We start from the raw sequence: 4,960 nt of genomic DNA on the forward strand, positions 1-4,960 counted from the left end.
CCGTGGACTCCTGGGAACCGCCAGTATTTTATTGAGTATTTTTGCATCAATGTTCATGAGGGAGATAGGTCTGTAATTATATCTTTGCATCTTTGTGTGGTTGGGTACCAAGGTAACTGTTGCCCCATAAAAAGAGTTTGGCAATGTACCTTCTGTTTCTATTGTGTGGAACAATTTCAGGAGTATTGGCATTTGCTTTTATTTCAAGTTCTGGTAGAATTTTGCGCTGAAACCATCAGGCTCTGGAGCATTTTACTTTTTCCGTACGGGAACTTGGCTCGCGCGCTTTGCAGTACGACAGTTTTGCGATTAACCAGCGCGCGTTACGGCTACACCTTTGTGCCTTACGGCTTCCTAGGCATCTTGGACTATTCCCAGGACAAAGGTGATTCCTAGATATGGACCACAGCCCACCCGCTTGCAAGAAGAGCTTGCTGGAGGTCTGTATGTCTTTGGGGGGTGGGTGTCATTCTTACCTCTAAATGCCCACCGGTTTGTGTTTTAAATTTCTTTAGCCACATTTTTGGTATTCTTTGTTTGCTTGCTTTCAGATCTCTGAAGGTAGTTTGAATTTTGACTAGCTTGTTTTAAGTATTTTGTTCGTTTTAGAAACTTTCAAAGTGTAAGAAAAATGAGCAGACTAGATATGAACAGGCTGAGGATGTTTTGCTATAAAGGGGAGGGGCCTCAAACTACAGCGTGATGAAGGGTGACTGCATTTAGAGGAGCTGGAGGTGAAAGACCCCCATATTTGAAAGACCCCGCATGCCCATGTACTGTGTTAAACTTTGCTGAGATTCAGCTGGGCCCCTCAGCTCAGCCGAAGCTAAAACTGGACATTTATGGGTTGCAGACTCACTGACTAGGCTAAGAAGAGGGAATCCTCCGCCCCCCCAAGGCAGTCTATCTAAACTGTCAAACTTGCTGCAGAGTGCTCTATCTAGCTTTGTGGTTTTTCGGGGCTACTCCACCCCCTCCAAGACATCCTATCTAAATTGGCAACCTGCTACAGGGTGTTTTATCTGGCTTTATGGTTTTTTTTTTTTTTTCGGGGAAATTCAGGAATAGACACAAGGCTGTCCCCAGGGTGAGCTAAGCCTGCCAATTTGAGAACCAATGAAATGCTGTTGCACTCCTAAATCCTTAGAAATACATGATGCGCCATCAGCCTGGCATGCTCAGTAACTTAATTGTAACTTGGTTGCTGCAGCATCCACAGGCGCCTGTGTATATTTAATAAAATGCCTCATGCTTTTGCATCCAGTGGATTGGTTCTGGTTCTTGGGTGGAGGACTCTTCCATAGACACCTCTCTCAGAGGGTCTCTCAGAGGGAAAGGTGAATCTACATATATGTGGGTAGCTACTGGGAAGTTAGAGCTATTCGTGGGTGTGTGGTTTAACGGGGAGCAGTGTGAGTTGTTTTTGATGCTCGAGCATATTATTTCTGCAAATGGAGCAGAATGGTCAGGCTTGTGCCAAACAATTCTTTATGGCTAAGAGCTCTTATTGTCTCTGTTGTTCTAGAGGATAATGGGTGCGACAGAGTCCCAACTGACCATCTCTTGTCACCAAATGAAACTTTCAGTAATGACTTGAGTTACATCTAAATGAGTTGTTGGCCAAAGGGATCCCATGGGAATACCCAAACAACCATGGCTGTTGGCAAGACAACAGGCTGCTTTTCACAAACTGACAGCAAGGCCCATTGCTGACGACAATACAAAAACAACTCATTGAACATGAAGAAGTCCTACACAGCCTTCATTCTCTTTGTTACAGGAAGGTACTCTGCATGACACCAGAAGACAAATAATGCAGTGCCAACCGAGCCAGGAGGTATGTCACTAGAGGTTTGGAAAGGCCATTCCCATTGTGTACTCTGTCTTGGTTTTGGACCCAGATATATGCTCTTAGCTGTGCTTATAGCCATGCCTTTGTTCCACCATGGACTCTAACCCTCTGAACAGCATAGAATGAAACATAAAACGTGACAAGGAATAACGATTTCATTTTTTTACAAGCCAAGAGAAAAAACTGTAAAGCTGTGAGTTGGTCCCAGTAAGCTAGGTAATATGGAGGCAGAAATTGTACCTGGCACTCTTGTATTCAGGTCAGTTCCCCCCACCCCAGACAGAAAGGGCAGGTGCATGGGGGCTGGAGAGATGGCTCAGTGGTTAAGAGCATTGCCTGCTCTTCCAAAGGTCCTGAGTTCAATTCCCAGCTACCACATGGTGGCTCACAACCATCTGTAATGAGGTCTGGTGCTCTCTTCTGGCCTGCAGGACTACATGTAGACAAAATATTGTATACATAATAAATAAATATTTAAAAAAAAAAGAAGAAGAAAGGGCAGGTGCAGTGCTCTAGCAGGGATAGAAATATCTCTACCGCCATCATGAGGGAATGGGTTCTTAACATCCTGTGCAATGGAAATTTCCTTCCCAGGAGACCTAGGGGTGGGGGAGAATCAGAAAAGTAGAGACTTTTAAGAAGCTTTAAGTTGGAACTACTTGCATTTTCCAAAGACCTGGAAATGGATTCTATTTTCCTATACCACCACCTGAAGGATGACATGCAGACAGAAATTGCTCCAGGCACTCTTGTGTTACACTGCGGTTTGTTTGTTCTTTTTTTTTCCTAGATGCTATGGGCGGGTGCATTGCTCCAGCAGGTGTAGAAAGAACTCTACTGCCATCGTGCAGAAATGGGTTCTGTACCATATAGCCCATTGAAATTCCTTTTCATGAGACCTGGAGGTCGGGGAGAAATAGAAAAGTCGAGAATTATTTAAGAAGCTCCAAGGTGGGTGTCGTAGTATTCTCCAAAGACCCAGTCCCTAAGAACCTGGAAATTGATTCTGTTGTGGAGTACCGCGACCTGAAGAATGACGGTATCTAGGCAGAAATTGTTCGTGTCATGCTTGTATTCAAATAAGATTTCTTTTTTTTCAGACGCGAAGGGCGGGTGCTTTGTCCAGCAGGTGTAGAAAGAACTCTACTGCCATCGTGCGGAAATGGGTTCTGTACCATACAGCTCATTGAAATTCCTTTTCATGAGACCTGGAGGTCAGGGAGAAATAGAAAAGTCGAGAATTATTTAAGAAGCTCCAAGGTGGGTCTCCTAGAATTCTCCAAAGACCCAGGCCATAAGAACCTGGAAATTGATTCTATTGTGGAGTACCACGACCTGAAGAATGATGATATCTAGGCAGAAATTGTTCGTGTTATGCTTGTATTCAAATGAGATTTCTTTTTTTTTCAGACGCGAAGGGCGGGTGCTTTGCTCCAGCAGGTGTAGAAAGAACTCTACTGCCATCGTGCGGAAATGGGTTCTGTACCATATAGCTCATTGAAATTCCTTTTCATGAGACCTGGAGGTCAGGGAGAAATAGAAAAGTAGATTATTATAAGAAGCTCCAAGGTGGGTGTCGTAGCATTCTCCAAAGACCCAGGCCCTAAGAACCTGGAAATTGATTGTCTTGTGGAGTACCACGACCTGAAGAATGACGATATCTAGGCAGAAATTGTTCGTGACATGCTTGTATTCAAATGAGATTTCTTTTTTTTTCAGACGCGAAGGGCGGGTGCTTTGCTCCAGCAGGTGTAGAAAGAACTCTACTGCCATCGTGCAGAAATGGGTTCTGTACCATATAGCCCATTGAAATTCCTTTTCATGAGACCTGGAGGTCGGGGAGAAATAGAAAAGTCGAGAATTATTTAAGAAGCTCCAAGGTGGGTGTCGTAGTATTCTCCAAAGACCCAGTCCCTAAGAACCTGGAAATTGATTCTGTTGTGGAGTACCGCGACCTGAAGAATGACGGTATCTAGGCAGAAATTGTTCGTGTCATGCTTGTATTCAAATAAGATTTCTTTTTTTTCAGACGCGAAGGGCGGGTGCTTTGTCCAGCAGGTGTAGAAAGAACTCTACTGCCATCGTGCGGAAATGGGTTCTGTACCATACAGCTCATTGAAATTCCTTTTCATGAGACCTGGAGGTCAGGGAGAAATAGAAAAGTCGAGAATTATTTAAGAAGCTCCAAGGTGGGTCTCCTAGAATTCTCCAAAGACCCAGGCCATAAGAACCTGGAAATTGATTCTATTGTGGAGTACCACGACCTGAAGAATGATGATATCTAGGCAGAAATTGTTCGTGTTATGCTTGTATTCAAATGAGATTTCTTTTTTTTTCAGACGCGAAGGGCGGGTGCTTTGCTCCAGCAGGTGTAGAAAGAACTCTACTGCCATCGTGCGGAAATGGGTTCTGTACCATATAGCTCATTGAAATTCCTTTTCATGAGACCTGGAGGTCAGGGAGAAATAGAAAAGTAGATTATTATAAGAAGCTCCAAGGTGGGTGTCGTAGCATTCTCCAAAGACCCAGGCCCTAAGAACCTGGAAATTGATTGTCTTGTGGAGTACCACGACCTGAAGAATGACGATATCTAGGCAGAAATTGTTCGTGACATGCTTGTATTCAAATGAGATTTCTTTTTTTTTCAGACGCGAAGGGCGGGTGCTTTGCTCCAGCAGGTGTAGAAAGAACTCTACTGCCATCGTGCGGAAATGGGTTCTGTACCATGTAGCCCATTGAAATTCCTTTTCATGAGACCTGGAGGTCGGAGAGAAATAGAAAAGTCGAGAATGGATGTTCACCTTCCTAGTCCTGGATGGAGGGGGGAGGACCTTGGACTTTCCACAGGGCAGGGAACCCCGACTGCTCTTTGGACTGGAGAGGGAGGGAAGGGGGATGGAGGGAGGGGGAGGGAAATAGGAGGGGAGGTGGTGGAAATTTTTAATTAAATAATAAAAATAAATAAATAAAAAGAAGAAGCTCCAAGGTGGGTCTCCTAGCATTCTCCAAAGACCCAGGCCCTAAGAACCTGGAAATTGATTGTCTTGTGGAGTACCACGACCTGAAGAATGACGATATCTAGGCAGAAATTGTTCGTGTTATGCTTGT

General features: G+C 44.3%; 1 long non-coding RNA gene across 3 annotated transcripts; it reads left to right on the plus strand.

Moving 5' to 3' along the window:
* Positions 1 to 377: 377 nt before the first annotated feature.
* Positions 378 to 4,639, plus strand: LOC130867907 (uncharacterized). 3 transcript variants are annotated; one of them, XR_009056483.1, is made up of 6 exons: positions 378 to 440; positions 1,781 to 1,837; positions 2,643 to 2,803; positions 2,953 to 3,732; positions 3,882 to 4,041; positions 4,192 to 4,639. It is a non-coding gene; the product is annotated as an uncharacterized LOC130867907 (long non-coding RNA). The 3 variants fall into 3 exon arrangements; XR_009056484.1 differs by having other exon boundaries at positions 2,953 to 3,112; positions 3,263 to 3,732; positions 3,882 to 4,639; XR_009056482.1 differs by having other exon boundaries at positions 3,882 to 4,639.
* Positions 4,640 to 4,960: the final 321 nt, after the last annotated feature.

Source organism: Chionomys nivalis, chromosome X (genome assembly GCF_950005125.1).
Source record: "Chionomys nivalis chromosome X, mChiNiv1.1, whole genome shotgun sequence".
NCBI lineage: Eukaryota > Metazoa > Chordata > Mammalia > Rodentia > Cricetidae > Chionomys > Chionomys nivalis.